Source organism: Nycticebus coucang, chromosome 3, assembly GCF_027406575.1.
Source record: "Nycticebus coucang isolate mNycCou1 chromosome 3, mNycCou1.pri, whole genome shotgun sequence".
Taxonomy (NCBI): Eukaryota; Metazoa; Chordata; class Mammalia; order Primates; family Lorisidae; genus Nycticebus; species Nycticebus coucang.
This window is the reverse complement of record NC_069782.1, coordinates 159774576-159792193: the sequence shown is the minus strand read 5'-3', so window position 1 is coordinate 159792193 and position 17618 is coordinate 159774576. Positions and strand designations below refer to the sequence as shown.

The following is a 17618-nucleotide window of genomic DNA, read 5'->3' as shown; positions in this document are numbered from 1 at the left end:
CACACTCACATTCCCTTCCCTCTTACCCCCGTTGCGTCTTCAACCCTGATCTGCTCTCCATTTATACGATTCTTCCATTTCAAGAATGTTACGAAGACAAAATCATCCCGTATGTGACCTTTGGGGACTGGCTTTCTCACTCAGTAAATTGGAGATCCATCCGGGTGGTTCCTGTTCTGCAGTTCTTTTTTATCACTGAGTCGCTGTCCACAGCATGGATTACTAGTCTGTCTAACCCTTTGCCCACTGTACCACATGACACTCTGTCCCTCAGCGCACAACGGACCCAGCTTCTCTGCACCCTCACCAGCACTGGGTGTTGTCACTATTTTTTTATTCCAGCCATTCTGACAGTGATGGATCCTGTGGCTTTAATTTGCATTTCCTGAGCAAGTAACAATAGCATCTCGGCATGGGCCCCCATCCTGGTTCCTGGGCTGGAGGATGGCGCCTCCCTGGGGCTGTGTTCCGTGTGCACACTAGTGTTTCTGACCCGACAGCTTCCTCAGCTCCACATCTGGATACATGAGGAGCCTTCAAAAAGTTCACGGCAAATGCATGTTATGAAAAACCTGTGTATGGATTTCAATTCTTTTGTACCAAAATAAACTCGTACTAACTTGTTGTAACGGATCTGAACAGAATCTAGCTTGAGGCACTAACATGGAGGCATCATTTCAAAAAGAGCCCCCATCAGAGCAACATGAATTCTGCTACAATTGATAAAGAGCAAATGTTAGATTTTTGGTGAAATTTGGGTGGAAGAATGGTGAGATCCCTGATGCTTTATGGAAGCTCGTGGGGATGGTGCTCCAAGTTAAGTCAGCAGTTTACAGACGGATGAAGGTGAGGCCCACAGTGAGGGCCACCCATATCCACTCCAAGGGAAGAAATTCATCCTGCTTATGCCCTAGTTGAAGAGTGTTGACCTCAGTCAGCAGGAATCACAGTGACACCACAGACATCTCAGCTGGCCACCGAGAGGTGGACGTGACCAGGCAGAGCCCAAGGCACCTGTCAAGGGCAAAGGTCCTGGGGACAATTTGGGGACACTCGAGGTGCTCTGTGTGTTGACTGTCTGGTGGGCCAGTAACTCTGCTCTTTGGGACGGTGTTTAGAGAAAGTGCCAGAGCCTCAGTGGAGAGACTGGGGAACCTCCCCAGAAGTGACCATGCCCGGCTCACTCCCCTCAGCTCCCAGGCTTCAGGGAGGATCCTCAGGCTTCCACCTCACAGTCCCTGAGTTGGCTCCTTCTGGCTTCTTTCTGTTTCCCAATCTTAAAATTCTTTAAAGGGCTCCCTTTTTCTTCAGTTAATAATGTAAAAAGATTGCCCTGGCAGGGTTAAATTCCCATGGCCCACAGTTTCTCAGGGGTGGGCTAAAGGCCTGGTGTCACCTGCAGGAGTCTTGAACTTGGAGCTTATGTTGAGAAATACAGCTTGTAGTTTTTATTTTTATCTTTGAAGTCCCTTGTATGAGGCAAAGAGAAAACCCAGGAAACTCGCCATCCCACCATTCCTTGGTTCTCAAGGTTCCTGGGGGCAGCTTTCTCAGCCACTCTCCGAGTCTTCTTACATGTTTTACAGTTAACATCTGCGGCTTCTGCTATGCTAATAAGAGGAATAGGGAAGAGGGTCCACTCCATCTTCCCAGAAGCAGAAGGCCTGCCACAACTTTCTGATCAAAGAAAAAGAAATCTCGGTCCGGCTGGAGCTGAAGCATATCCTCCTTAGTAAAGTATCTCAGGAACAGAAAAACAAGCATCCCATGTCCTCCATACTAATTAGAAACTGGCAGAGGAGCAACAACATGCCCACCTAAGAGGAAAACACAATTAAACTCAAGAAGGGGGGAGGGGCGAAGGGGCACAACGTAGGGGTACACGGCACCCTCCGGGGTCAAACACAACTCGGACTTTTCCTGAGAGCTGCTAACATTGTAACCTAATCATATGCACTGAACTTTAAAAAAAAGAAAAAGAAATCCTGGACCTGCATTTGCCGTTATTTCTGTGAGGTAACAAGTGCGATTTTTAACTCACGGTGCACCTGCAGCTATTCCCCTAAACGGCAGCAGTGGCCACGCCCCGTGTGGAGGGGAGTCGCCTTCCAGTACTGGGGTGAATGCCACCATCAGAGGAGACACTCTGAGGCTGCCTTCTGTGTGGGTTTAAGTTTGCCTGGTTTAGCTCAGGGAGGAGAACTGAGGCCATAGGAATAACTAGAAGGCTCTTGAGATAAAAACTTGGCAGCAACTATAACTTTACAAAATGAACCATTCAGCGTTTCATGTTTTCCAAGTGGTAGCACAAGTGCTTAGAAAGAACAGAACTAGAAGAACAAAACCGTGTGGGTTTACAACCACAGCTTCCCATCCTCACGACCAGGCTCCCGACTGATGCGGAAAAGTGTGACACCCAGATTCCCAGTCCAGGAAGGACTCTGAGAAGGGCACGCAGCCAAGTCCCCATTTGCAGTTCACCCTGCCCCCGGAAGTGCTCTCCACCCCACCCCCACAGCCTCAGGGCCACCTCCCAAGACAACTTGCTCCCAGGCTCACTCTCCCCACCACAAGCTGGTATAACACAGCCTGGTGGGTCCTCCTTAGTGGTGAAAATCCAAGTTTGCAATACCCAAGGCGTGGGGTAGGGTTCTCAGAATAGTACTGCCTCACTAGTGGGCCAAATTAGCCCCACAGCCCCAGAGTCCATCTAAGAAATCTTAAAGGTAAGCCTCAAAGGATAAAGCTCTTTCCCAATAATTCAACTATGTCTCAGAACAAAGCTCAGCAACATCTAAAGAAATGTAAAAAAAAACCAGCTCCTAACAATATAAAATCCAAAATGTCTGGTATCCATCAAAAATTACCAAGCACGCAAAGGCACAGGGAAATGGGACTCACAGTGAGAAGGGTAAAAACAATTCAGAGAGTAAACCCAGACTGACACAGAGGATAGAAATACAAAACAACGGGCGGCGCCTGTGGCTCAGTCGGTAGGGCGCCGGCCCCATATACCGAGGGTGGCGGGTTCAAACCCGGCCCTGGCTGAACTGCAACCAAAAATAGCCGGGCATTCTGGTGGATGCCTGTAGTCCCAGCTACTCGGGAGGCTGAGGCAAGAGAATCGCTTAAGCCCAGGAGTTGGAGGTTGCTGTGAGCTGTGTGAGGCCACGGCACTCTATCGAGGGTGATAAAGTGAGACTCTGTCTCTACAAAAAAAATAAAATAAAATAAAAAAAATAAAGAAATACAAAACAACAACATCAAAACAGCAAAAATAGGCTCGGCTCCTGTAGCTCAGTGGTTAGGGTGCCAGCCACATACACCGAGGGTGGCGGGTTGAAACCTGGCCCCGGGCCGCTAAACAACGACAACTGCAACAAAAAAAATAGCCGGGAGTTGTGGTGGGCACCTGTAGTCCCAGCTACTTGGGAGTCTGAGGCAAGAGAATCTCTTAAGCCCAAGAGTTTGAGGTTGCTGTGAGCTGTGACAGCATGACACTTTACCAAAGTGACATAGTGAAACTGCAGCCTTAAAGAAAGATGGAGACTTTACCTCTTTCATGTTTACATGGATGGAGCTGGAACATATTCTTCTTAGTAAAGTGTCTCAAGAATGGAAGAAAAAGTACCCAATGTACTCACCCTTATTATGAAACTAATGTAGGACCTTCACATGAAAGCTATATCCCAGTTATAACCTAAGAATAGGGAGAAAGGGGAAAGGGAGGGGAGGGAGGGGGGAGGGAGGGTGAAGTAAGGGGAAGGAGGGGGATTAATGGGATTACACCTGCGGTGCATCTTACAAGGGTATATGTGAATCCTAGTAAATGTGGAATGTAAAGGTCTTAGCAAAATAACTAAGAAAATGCTACAAAAGCTATGTTAACTAATGTGATGAAAATGTGTCAAACGATCTATGAACCAAGTGTATGGTGCCCCACGATCATACTAATGTACACAGCTATAGTTTAATAAAAAAAAAAAAAACCCAGCAAAAATAAAATCCAAATGCTCAGTAAGGCGGAGGAAAACAACAGCATTTTCAGAGGCGTGGGAACGTTTTAAAAGACCCAAATCGATGACCTTGAACAAGACTGCTCTGTATGTGACCAATGTGCAATCCTCTGTTCACCGTGGCCCCTATGCTTTGGTCAAAGGTCACATCACCCTCTGAGACTCCTCAGGAAGGCGACATCAGCCCTGCAGAACCACAGGCCCCAAAAGAAGGGCTTGCCAGTCTCCACGGCGTGTTCTACATTCTAGGTGGAAATGCAAAGTGCCGGGAGTAACTAAGACGGCCTTGATGACAAAGACAGAGCTGGAGACTCATGCTGTCACACCAAGACCTTTGTAAGGTTGTTTTGGGGTTTTATTGAGGCAGAGTCTCATTTTTGTTGCCCTGACTAGAATGCCACGGTGTCCTAGCTCAGAGTAACCTCAAACTCTTGAGCTCAAGTGATTCTCATGTCTCAGCCTCCTGAGTAGCTGGGACTATAGGAGACTGCCACAACGCCCGGCTAGTTTTTCTATGTTTAAGTCTCCCTCTTCCTCAGGCTGGTCTTGAACTCCTGAGCTCAAGCCATCCATCTACCTTGGCCTCCCAGAGTGTTGGGATTACAGGCATGATCCACCACTCCTGGCCGTAAGGGTGGACACGTGGAGTTAAAGGGATTGACTAGCGTGCTCAGGGACAGAACAACACGAGAGCACTTGCTGGTCCTAGGTGCAGGTGGCAGGCAGCACACGGGTAGGGCTGGTCTTGCTACTACATGGGCTGAGTGCCCTGGATACTCACAAGGAAGCATACATCTTATTTCCTACCATAGGCAAAAAACAAATTTCCAACAGATCATGGACAAAAATGTGAAAGGTAAAAGTAAACTTTTAGAAGAAAACTTAGACAAAATAAACCCTGAAATATATGGGGTTTTAATAAATAAATACGGGCTCATATATAAATAAAAATAATTTTTTTTTTTTTTGAGACAGAGCCTCAAGCTGTCGCCCTGGGTAGAGTGCCATGGCATCACAGCTCACAGCAACCTCCAACTCCTGGGCTCAAGTGATTCTCCTGGCTCCACCTCCTAAGTAGCTGGGACTACAGGCGCCTGCCACAACACCCAGCTATTTTTTGGTTGCAGCCGTCTTTGTTGTTTGGCGGGCCTGGGCTAGATTCAAACCCATCAGCTCAGGTGTATGTGGCTGGTGCCGCTTGAGCCACAGGCGCTGAGCCAAATAAAAATAATTTTTGACAAAGGTGTCAAGACCACTCAATGGGGAAAACACAGTCTTTTCATCAAACGGTGCTCAGAAAACTGGATGTTCACATGCAGAGAATGAAGTTGGACCTTCACCTTATACCATGTACAAAAATTAACCTAAGCATGCAAGGAAAACACTTGAAGAAATTGGCCTGGGTGAATATTTTATGAGGGGGACGCCCCGGGCAATTGAAGCAATACCAAAAATACATTAATGGGACCTGATCAAACTAAAAAGCTTCTGCACAGCCGAGAACACAGTAAGTAAAGCAAACAAACAGCCCTCAGAATGGGAGAAGATATTTGCAGGTTATGTCTCCAACAAAGGTTTAATAACCAGAATCCACAGGGAATTCAAATGTATTGGCAAGAAAAGAACAAGTGATCCCATCGCAGGCTGGGCAAGAGACTTGAAGAGAAATTTCTCTGAAGAAGACAGGCGCACAGCCTACAGACATATGAAAAAATGCTCATCATCCTTAATCATCAGAGAAATGCAAATCAAAACCACTTTGAGATATCATCTAACTCCAGTAAGATTAGCCCATATCACAAAATCCCAAGACCAGAGATGGTGGCGTGGATGTGGAGAAAAGGGAACACTTCTACCCTGCTGGTGGGAATGCAAACTAATACATTCCTTTTAGAAAGATGTTTGGAGAACACTTAGTGATCTAAAAATAGATCTGCCATTCAATCCTATAATTCCTCTACTAGGTATATACCCAGAAGACCAAAAATCACATTATAACAAAGATATTTGTACCAGAATGTTTATTGCAGCCCAATTCATAATTGCTAAATCATGGAAGAAGCCAAAGTGCCCATCAACCTATGAATGGATTAATAAATTGTGGTATATGTACACCATGGAATAGTATGCAGCCTTTAAAAAGATGGAGATTTTACCTCTTTCATGTTTACATGGATGGAGCTAGAACATATTCTTCTTAGCAAAGTATCTCAAGAATGGAAGAAAAAGTAGTCCCAGCTACTTGGGAGGTTGAGGCAAAAGAATCGCTTAAGCCCAGGAGTTTGAGGTTGCTGTGAGCTGTGATACCACGGCACTCTATCCAGGGCTATACCTTGAGGCTCTGTCTCAAAAAAAAAAAAAAAAAAAAAAAAAAGAATGGAAGAAAAAGTATCCAATGTACTCAGCCCTACTATGAAAACAATTTACAGCTTTCATATGAAAGCTATAACCCAATTATAGCCCAAGAAGGAGGGAAAAGGGGAGAGGGAGGAGATGGGAGGTGAGGGGAGGGAGGAGGATGGGTGAAGGGTGACTGGTGGGACCACACCTACAGTGCATCTTACAAGGGTACATGTGAAATTTACTAAATGAAGAATACAAATGTCTTAACACAATAACTAAGAAAATGCCGTGAAGGCGTGTTAACCTGTTTGAAGAAAATATTTCAAATTATATATAAAACCAGCACATTGTACCCCACTATTAAAAAAAAAATTGCTTAAAAAAAGTAGATTTTAAATGTTCTCACCACAAGAAAATATTTACTATGTAAGATGAAGGATATGTTATTCAGCTTGATTTAATGATTCCACAATGTCAATATATTAAAAAAAAAACAGTTGCAGCCAATAATATATAATTATTATTTATTAATCTAAATTAAATAAAATAAATAAAAAATGGACAAAATAATGGTAGATCATCACATGGGATGCCAGAATGGATAAAGTATTAGGCATAGCCCCCAAACACTCCACAACGGACACGTATCATGTGCAAAATAAAACTTTTTTGTTTTACACCACTGAAAAAAAAATTAACCTAAAATGGACCAAGAACGTGAAACTGTAACACTCTTAGAAAAAAACAGAGGGCAAAAGCTTCATGGCTTTCTGATGTGGGGATGATCCCTGGACACAGCACCAAACCACAGGCAGCCCAAGTAACACAGGGGACTGAACTGCAGCAAAAGTAACGCTTCCAAGCACAGGCCATGAGCTACAGAATGAAAGACAACCTCTGGAATGGGAGAAAATATTTGCAAACCATGTATCTAATGGGGCTAACATCCAGAGCTATAAAGAATTCCTATAACTCAACAATAAAAAAAAAAACTGATTTCAAAATGGGCAAAGAATTTCAACTGATATTTTTCCAAAGAAATACAAATGGCTAATGAGCACCTGAGAAGCTGCTTAACACCACCAATCATCAGGAAAATGCAAACCAAAACTACCTATTAGGGTGGCTACTATCAAAAGAACGAAAATAACAAGTGTTAGCAAGGATGTGAGGAAATTGGAACTCTTGTACGTGGTTGGTAGAAATGTAAAGCGGTATAGCCACTGTGGGAAATAGTATGATGGTTTCTCATAATACTAAAAATAGAATTAGCAGGAGATTCAGCAATTCCACTCCTGGGGATATATCCAAAAGAACTGAGATCAGGGTCTTGAGGAGACTTCAACCACCTATATTCACAGCAGCATTATTCATGGTGGCGTAAGGCGGGAGCAGTCCAAATGTCTACCACCAGACAAATGGGTAACACCGTGGTCTACACACAAGATGGAATAGTATTCAACCTTAAAATGGAAAAATGATTCTGATACGTCCCAATGTATGAACCTTGAGGACATTATGCAGTGAAATAAGTCAGTCATCAAAAGAATAGCATAGCATGATTCCACTTACATGAGGCATGGGGTAGTCGAACTCACAGAAACAGAAAGCGAAGTGGCGCTTCCCAGGGCCTCGAGGAAAGGAGTGAACTGGGAGTCGGTTATGGGCACAGAGTTTCAGTTTTACAAGATGGAAAGTTCTGGAAGTTGGCTGCACAATAATGTGAATATACTTAACACCAGAGAACACAGCACTTACAAATGGCTAAGATGGTACAGGTTATGTTATGCATATTTTACCACAATTAAAAATAAAATCTAGGTCGGGCGTAATGGCTCATGCCTGTAACCCCAGCACTTTGGGACACCAAGGAGGGAAGGTCATTTGAAGCCAGGAGTTTGAGACCAGCCTGGGCAACATAAGTAAGATCCCATCTCTACAAAAGAAATTTAAGAATTAGCCAGACACAGTGTCACACACCAGTAGTTCTAGCTACTCGGGAGGGAGGGAGCTCGGTGGAGGGAGCTCTTGAGCCCAGGTGTTGGAGGTTGCACTGACCTTTGATTGTACCTCTGCACTCCAGCCTGCATGACAGTGTGAGACCCTGTCTCTGGAAAAATAAACAAATAAAATAAAAATTTAAAAAATAGTGGCAAAACGCAAACATTGCAACCTCATTTTTTGTACCCTCATATTAATCTGAAGTTAAAAAAAAAAACCAACTAAATAAGTAAATAATTTAAAAACTTAAAATTTTATAAAGCAAATTAAAAAAATAAAATAAAAAGTGTTGGCATACTCATTTTATCACAACCTCTATTCTTTTTTGTATATAAATAATAGTCAGCCCTCCTGGCTCAGCTCCCATTTTGTAACCATGCGGCCAGCTGTGGGCAGGTCAGTCCTGTGACCTCAGAGCTGAATTCTGACAATGAAAAGGGGCTAAAGGACAGACCTGGAGCCTCCAACGAGAATCACCTGCTGGCGCTGTGATTTTAGCTGACTACAAGATAACTAGTTGTCAACTACAAGATAACACAGTGACTGACTCTAAGCCGGTGGCTTTGTGCTGATTTGTCACAGCAGTGGTAGGAGACAGGTGTGGCTGTGGGGAGGCGGTGCCCACTTTCAGGAGGCATCTGGGGGTGGGGTGGGACTGCGCACCAGCCCCACATTTTCTCCTCCATGGGTGGTTGGTCACAGGGAAGCCACAGGCGCGCTGAGGAAGGTGAAGGCCCAGGAGGCGACTGGGGGCATCAGGCCATGCCTCACACAGCTCACCTGCATCTTCAGCACCTGTGCGGGCCAGTGTGGTGGCCCCTGTGGAGGGCGGCAGGGTGACCTATGGTCACCATTACTCATCCAGGCTTCCCTGAGGCCCAGCAGCACACGCCCTCACAGCCCCGACAGAAAACGACACCAGCCCCAGGCACCCAGAGAGAGCAGTTTGAAACAGGCCTGGGAGGAAACGGCAAACTGGGTTTGAACAGAAAAATGATTTCTCTAGTCTAAGTCATGCAATTTTACTAAATTGGAAAGCATATCCTCATGAATGGCCACGTGAGTGGAAAAGATCACATGATGAACAATGGCCCCCACTCTGTCACAACAGTGTGACGTGTTATGTTCAGTTGAAAGGAGAGGACATCCCTCATAAATACTGAGGTAACTGGATAGCTGTGAAAGAAAAATAAACCTATAGGCCAGGCACGGCAGCTCATACCTGTGATCGCAGCACTCTGGGAAGCTGGGGCAGGTGGATTGCCTGAGGTCAGGAGTTCCAGACCAGCCTAAGCAAGACTCAGTCTCTACTAAAAGCAGAAAAACTAGGGTGTTGTGGTGGGCACCAGTAGTCCCAGCTACTGGGGAGGCTGAAGCAAGAAGATCACCTGAGACCAAGAATTTGAGGTTGCTATGAACTGTGATGCTACAGCACTCTACCCAGGATGACAGCTAAGAAAGAAAGAGAGAGACCTATAATTATTGCCTTTCTACTTTAAAATTCTAAATGGATTAAAGAGAATTAGGGTAAAAAAAAAAATCAAAGCATTAAGGCTTGGTGCCTGTGGCTCAGGCAGCTGGGGTGCCAGCCACATACACCTGAGCTGGCGGGTTCGAATCCAGCCCAAGCCCGCCAAACAACAACGACAGCTGCAACCAAAAAATAGCCCGGCGTTGTGGTGGACACCTGTAGTCCCAGCTACTTGGGAGGCAGAGGCAGGAGAATCACTTAAGCCCAGAAGTTGGAGGTTGCTATGAGATGTAATGCTACAGCACTATATCCAGGACAACAGCTTGAGGCTCTATCTCAAAGAAAAAAAAAGAAGAAGAAAGAAAAAAAAAGAAAAGAAAATCAAAGCATCAAAACTACTGGCAAAAATCAAAACGAGCATTTATTAAATCTCTGGAGAGGAGAAGGCCTTTCCAAGCTTAAATAAGATAAAAGAAATTCACAAAAGGAAAAATCAATAAATTCTACCACATTAAAACTTCACACCTTTATCATAAATGTGTAATGCAATCATAAGATAGAAACAAGTTGAAACAATGTTTGCAGTAAAATCAACAAAAAGTATCTTTACTACATCAGAAGACTGTGAAGTGTAACCTTAGAAATAATAAGCTCTCACTAGGTAAATTGGTAACTACCAAAAGACATGATTTACAAGAAAATGAACAAAAGTGTTTTATTTTGTTTTAGCCTTCCGAGGAGCTGGGACTTCAGGTGCCCACCACGATGCCTGGCTATTTTTGTTGTTGTTGTCATTCTTGTTTAGCAGGCCAGGGCTCTGTTCAAACCCATCGGCCCTGGTGCATGTGGCTGGCGCCCCAACCACTGAGCAGCTATGGGCACCAAGCAATTTCTTTTTTTTTTTTTTTTGGAGACAGAGTCTCACTTTGTCACCCTTGGTAGAGTGCCGTGGCATCATAACTCACAGCAACTTCAAACTCTTGTACTGGAGCTCAAGCAATTCTCTTGCCTCAGCCTCCCAAGTATCTGTGACTACAGGTGCCCACCACAACATCTGGCTATTTTTAGAGATGGGGTCTTGGTCTGGCTCAGACCGGTCTTGAACTCTTGAGCTCAGGCAATGCATCCACCTCAGCCTCCCAGAGGGCTAGGATTATAGGCATGAGCCACCCAGTCCCAAAAAATATATTTTAAAAATACAAGAAAACAGGGTGGCGCCTGTGGCTCAAGGAGTAGAGCGCTGGTCCCATATGCCGGAGGTGGCAGGTTCAAACCTAGCCCCAGCCAAAAACCACATACACACACACACACACACACACACACACACAAAATGACATAAAAATACAAGAAAACAGTCCAGGCATTGTAGCTGAGCTCACAGATTCCAGACCAGCCTGAGCCAGAGCAAGACCCCATCTGTAAAAATAACCAGGCATTGTGGTGGGCACCTGCAGTCCCAGCTACTTGGGAGGCTGAGGCAAGAGAATCACTTGACCCCAAGAATATGAGGTTGCTGTTAGCTATGATGTTACTGGACTCTACCGAGGTGACAGAGTGAGACTGTCTCAAAAAATAAATAAACAAGAAAACCTCTTCTCCTTAAGTTGTAGGAAATCACTAGAGAATATGACTCCATCCTGAAACAAGCAAAAGTCACAAAATGTACAAAATCGTATTTCTCCATTAATGAGCTCAAGGCACCCGAGGTGGGTGAGTCCTGAATGGAGACAGGACTCAGAGGCAGAAGCCACAGGCAGTGGTTACCTTTGACTAGCACAGGAGACAGAAGCCAGTAAGATGAGATTAACTAACATTTTAACAGATAAAAGGCCAAATGGGGCCAATGTGTCTCTGAGTAGTGGGGACCAGTTCCAGTCATGCACTAGGCACCCACAGACAAGGGGACAAGAGGCCAGAGGTCAGGAGGAGCCTGGGCGGGTTCAGGACAGTCCTGCCCAGAACCGTGTGAGAAAAACGAAAGCCGTGAACCACTGGGATGGGGCAGGGGCAGCACGGTCCCCAGGCCACAGGGGCTGACAGGGAATGACAGGGGTTGATGACAGGGGCTGACAGCAGAGGCCACCTTTCTCTTAGACCCCCTCCTTCTGGGGAGAAGGTAGAAGCAAAACCACCTGCCTCAGGGGGAGGGAGAGGAAAACCTCCTGGACCCAGGGTCCTGCACAAAGGTAAGGAGAGGTTGGCTGGCGCCAGAGGAAGAGCAACAAACCCCCGAAACTGTGGGCGGGAGTATGAAGGGTGCACCCGCTTTCAAACAGGTGAACACGGAGTCCCTCACAGGCGACCGTGGAGTCCATCACACAGGTGAACACAGAGTCCGTCACACAGGTGAACATGGAGTCCCACACACAGGTGAACATGGAGTCCCACACACAGGAGAACATGGAGTCCCATACACAGGAGAACATGGAGTCCCATACACAGGAGACCATGGAGTCCCACACACAGGAGACCATGGAGTCCCACACACAGGAGACCATGGAGTCCCACACACAGGTGAACACAGAGTCCCACACACAGGTGAACACAGAGTCCCACACACAGGTGAACACAGAGTCCCACACACAGGTGAACATGGAGTCCCACACACAGGAGAACATGGAGTCCCATACACAGGAGACCATGGAGTCCCACACACAGGAGACCATGGAGTCCCACACACAGGAGACCATGGAGTCCCACACACAGGTGAACACAGAGTCCCACACACAGGTGAACACAGAGTCCCACACACAGGTGAACATGGAGTCCCACACACAGGTGAACATGGAGTCCCACACACAGGTGAACACGGAGTCCCACACACAGGTGAACATGGAGTCCCACACACAGGTGAACATAGAGTCCCACACACAGGTGAACACAGAGTCCCACACACAGGAGAACACGGAGGTACCACATACCCAGCTATTCTAGCTGTAGGTGTACACCCGGAAGAATTGAAATCCTGCTCCCGCACCAATCCTGTTCATGAGTGTTCACAGCAATTCCATTCTCACTGGCCACGGAGTGGAAAACCCAAATACCCACCGAGTTCTGAATGAACAAATAGCGTGTGCTGTGCATCCGCACAGTGCGGTCTTTGGCGATGAAAAGGAACGAGACTCTCACTCGACTGCAGCATGGGTGATCCTAGGAAACTTTATGGGAAGTGGAGAAACGAGCCACATTAGACGACATGTCCTAGGATTCCATTTACACAAAACGTCTGGAACAGGCAAATTTACAGAGAAAGAAGGTGGGTCAGAGGCTGCCCTGGGCTGGAGGCAGGGAGAAGCCGAAGTGTGAAGAAGTTTCAGAAGTTTTTCGAGGGTGACAGAAATGCTCTAAATGTGTGGTGACGACAGCACAAGTCTGCGAATATACTAAACAATCCTGTGAATTCACTTAAATGAGTGAATTGGGTGCCATGCAAATTATACATTAAAGCTGTTACCAAAAACAAAAAAAGGAGAAACAAAGACTTTCAAACAAATATAATTAAAAGGCTTTATTTTTTCTGTAGTCCAGACCTGGACTACAAAAAAAGTTAAAGAATTTCTTCAGGGTGGCACCTATGGCTCAGTAGCTAGGGCGCCAGCCACATACACCAGAGCTGGAGGGTTCAAATCCAGCCCGGGCCTAACAAACAACAATGACAACTACAACCAAAAAACAGCCGGGTGTTGTGGCGGTCACCTGTAGTCCCAGCTGCTTGGGAGGCTGAGGCAAGAGAATCACTTAAGCCCAAGAGTTTGAGGTTGCAGTGAGCTGTGTGAGCTCCATGGCACTCTACCAAGGGCAACATACTAAGATTCTGTTTCAATAAATAAATAAATAAATAAAAAGCACTTAATCAAAGGAGGTAAGAACAAAGAAAAGATAATACAAACAGAAAATAAACAGAAGGAAACTAGATTAAAATTCAACCATATCTCTAAACATTAAATATAAATGGCTAAATAGCACAATTAAAAGGTAGATTTTTCAGGTAGTTCCTGTGGCTCAAAGGAGTAGGACGCTGGCCCCATATACTGGAGGTGGTGGGTTCAAACCTGGCCCTGGTGAAAAACTACAAAAAAAAGGTAGATTTTCAGATTAAACTTTTCAGAGGGCAAGAATCTATTTTATGCTATCTACAAGAACTACTTTAAATATAAAAGGCATAGATAAGTTAAAAGTAAAAGGATACAGAAAGTTATTTGATGCAAACTCAAAACAAAGATAAAATGACTATTCATGGCTGGGTGTGACTCACGCCTATAATCCCAGCACTTGGGAGGCTGAGGCAGGTAGATTGTCTGAGCTCATGAGTTTGAGACCAGCCTGAGCCAGAACGATACTCCCATCTCTAAGAAAATAGCCAGATGTGGTGGGCGCCTATAGTCCCAGTTACTCAGGAGGCTGAGGCAAGAGAATGGCTTAGAGTTTGAGGTTGTTGTGAGCTGTGAGGTCATGGCACTCTAGCAAGGGTGACATAGTGAGACTCTGTCTCAAAAAAAAAAAAATGACTGTTCATGTCAGGCAATGCAGATTTTAGAGCAGGAAACGTTCCTGGGTAAAGAGGCACATTACATGAGAATAAGGGAGCAAAACGCAGAGCAGACACACAGTCCTGAAGGTGTACGTCCCAAAAATACACAAAATAAAAACTAAAGGAACAGAAGTAGAAACAGGAATAGTCACAATTACAAATGGGGATGTCAGGCGGTGCCTGTGGCTCAGTGGGTAGGGCACCAGCCCCATATACCAAGGGCGGCGGGTTCAAACCCAGCTCTGGACAAACTGCAACAAAAAAATAGCCGGGCGTTGTGGTGGGTTCCTGTAGTCCCAGCTACTAGGGAGGCTAAGGCAAGAGAATGGCCTAAGCCCAAGAGCTGGAGGCTGCTGTGAGCTGTGACGCCATAGCACTCTACTGAGGGCGACAAAGTGAGACTGTCTCAAAAAAAAAACAAAACATAAGGGCGGCGCCTGTGGCTCAGTGAGCAGGGCACCGGCCCCACATGCCGAGGGTGGTGGGTTCAAACCCAGCCCCTGCCAAACTGCAACAAAAAAATAGCCAGGCGTTGTGGCGGGCGCCTGTAGTCCCAGCTACTCGGGAGGCTGAGGCAGGAGAATCGCCTAAGCCCAGGAGTTGGAGGTTGCGTGAGCTGTGTGATGCCATGGCACTCTACCGAGGGCAATAAAGTGAAACTCTGTCTCTACAAAAAAAAATAATAATAAATAATAATAATAAAATAAAATAAATGGGGATGTCAACACTCGTCTCTTGTATGAGACCAAAGAAGAGAAACTCAGTAAGCACACAAATGATTCCACCACCACCATCAGCCCACTTGACCTCACTGACATCTGTAGGATACGCCACTCACAGCAGCAGGACGTGTAGTATTTTCAAGGGTATATTGAATGCTGGGTAATAAGTCTCAACAAATAAAATAAAATAATTGAAATTGTCCAAAGTATGTTCTCTGGCCAAAAAGAAACTGACTACAGCTATATCATAAAAAGATACCAGGAAAAAATTCAATTATCTGGAATTGTTTTTTAAAAAGAACATATTTCCAAATAACCCATAGGTACAAGAAGAAATCATAAAAAAGTTGGAAAAATGTTTAGAACTGAATGAAAATAAAAGCACAATATATCAGAATGTATGGGACACAGCTAACATGGTTTGAAACGAAAAAATTATGACAAGTCTTTATACTGGAATACAAGAAAGGCCTCCAATCATAACCGACAGTACGCTAAGCTCCCATCTTAGCACAGAAACAAGAAAAGTAAAAGCCAAGTAAGAGAACAAGAAATAACAAAGATGCCCTGTGTGCAGGTGGAGCTATAGTCGCAGGGCGTGTGCGCGGAAGCAAACACCCCAACATGGTGACCTGTGCTCACCATGACAATGTCACTGGCCGTGAGCACTCAGCTCTTCTTAAATTAAACAAACATCCTCAAACATATCCTCTCTGGAGCTGGTGTCCTGGACTCTTTCAATCCCTGTAATGAATAGGGATTCTGTTTTAGGATCTGAACAGAAAATTCACACTGCCATCGGCACCACACCTGGCTCACCCATCAGGAAAGCGAGGCAGCTGGAAAAATAAAAAGATGCAGCATCTGTCTGGAATGACAGTCCCAGCTCACAGAAGCCCATGTCAAGACGAGCCTTCCCAGAACTCCTCTGGGACACATACACTCGCTTAGAACCACTACCACAGGGCAGGGGAGTAGCTTCCTCTGGCATCCTCTCGGTGTGTGGGACCACACCCAGTTGTTTAGAGACGGTCGGGGGACCTGAGTGTGGCAGGGCCATCTGGATATCAGCGGGAGCTTTGTGCCCTCTGTGGGACTACATCCTTTAGGTGTGATGGGCTGTTTGTAAATTATAAGAGACCAGGGAAGAGACGACCTGGACACAGATATGGACGCTGACCATCCCTCAGTGGTGAGAATGGAGAGGAAGAACGCGCCGTCCTCTGCAGGACACACACACACCCCTTCTGAGGTTCCCAGAACCTCGTCGCATGCTGACCTTTCCTCTGAAGCGCTGCCCAGGTAGACCTAGGGTCCTCCCAAGGCCTGGCCTCGGCCCTGGGAACGGAGGTCACATTCTGCCACGGGGTTGCTCACGGCTTGGCTCTACTGGGAATATTCTCAAATCTGCAACTCCAATCTTGGTTTTGAGTGAGAACTACTTGTTTTGTGCCTGGTTCTCCTATACTATGAGCCAATGACAAAGTCAAGGATGTATGCCCTCAGCTTGCTCACATGGCTTCACAGCCAGTTCACTTGCATCTCAACAAGTGTCAGTGAGATCACTATCGCCCAGCTGCCAGACACAGTACACGGCCCACTGGCCCAGAGCAGCAGGGGGTGTTCTCTGAACAACTGGAGGGACTGAGGCACCATGTGATGATAACGGCTTCTTCCAAAGAAACGTGATGGAAATTAGTGAGTTGAAGTTTCCCCAAAATACTTGAGTTCCCTGGCATAGGTAGTGGTGTCAATAGGCAATCAGTCATTCTTGATTAAGTTTTAAAGAGAAGACACCACCCCATCACTGGGCAGACAGCTGATGAAGACAGAAGCAGTAAATATGACCTATTCTTTCTGTTTGGTTTCATTGAAATGGAGTCTCACTACGTTGCCCAGGCTGGCCTTGAACTCCGGCCCTGAGCAATCCCCCACCCCAGCCTCCTGAGTGGCTGGGATTACAGGTGTGAACCGCTGCCCCTGGTCTGACCTATCCTTTTGTTTTCTGAGGCGGGGCTGGCTCCATTAACAGACGAGTCCAACGGCGTGAGCATAGCTCACTGCAGTCTTAAAGTCCTGCCTTAGCCCCTGAGTAGCTGAGACTACAGGTGCCCGCCACAACACCCAGCTAGTTTTCCCATTTTTAGTAGAGACAAGGGTCTCACTCTTCCTCAGGCTGGTCTCAAACACCTGAGCTCAAGCAATCTACCCACCTCAGCCTCCCAGAGTGCAGAGATCACAGGTACGAGCCACTTTGACTGGCCTTGACCTAGTCTTAAAAATGAAAACCATAAGCAAAGAAATCCAATCAATTACCCCATTCAACCAGGAGTTAGCCAACCACCAGAGGCCTCCAGGCTGTGCAAAGCAGCTCCTTGGGCGCTGTGTTCACGGGATTGGCACCGTCACCAGCACTAAGCAGAGTCACAACCTGTCATCCCCACCCCACCCCATGGTTGCCATAGGAACACACACCAGCTTAGTATGTGATAAAAGAGGCACCGAGACCCTACTGCTCTGAAAAGCAGGCCCCA

General features: G+C 46.0%; 1 protein-coding gene across 18 annotated transcripts in view; it reads right to left on the bottom strand.

Moving 5' to 3' along the window:
- JAKMIP3 (Janus kinase and microtubule interacting protein 3) overlaps positions 1-17618 on the bottom strand; it is a 116399-nt gene that overhangs the window by 71502 nt on the left and 27279 nt on the right. The gene's annotated exons all lie outside the window — the stretch shown is intronic.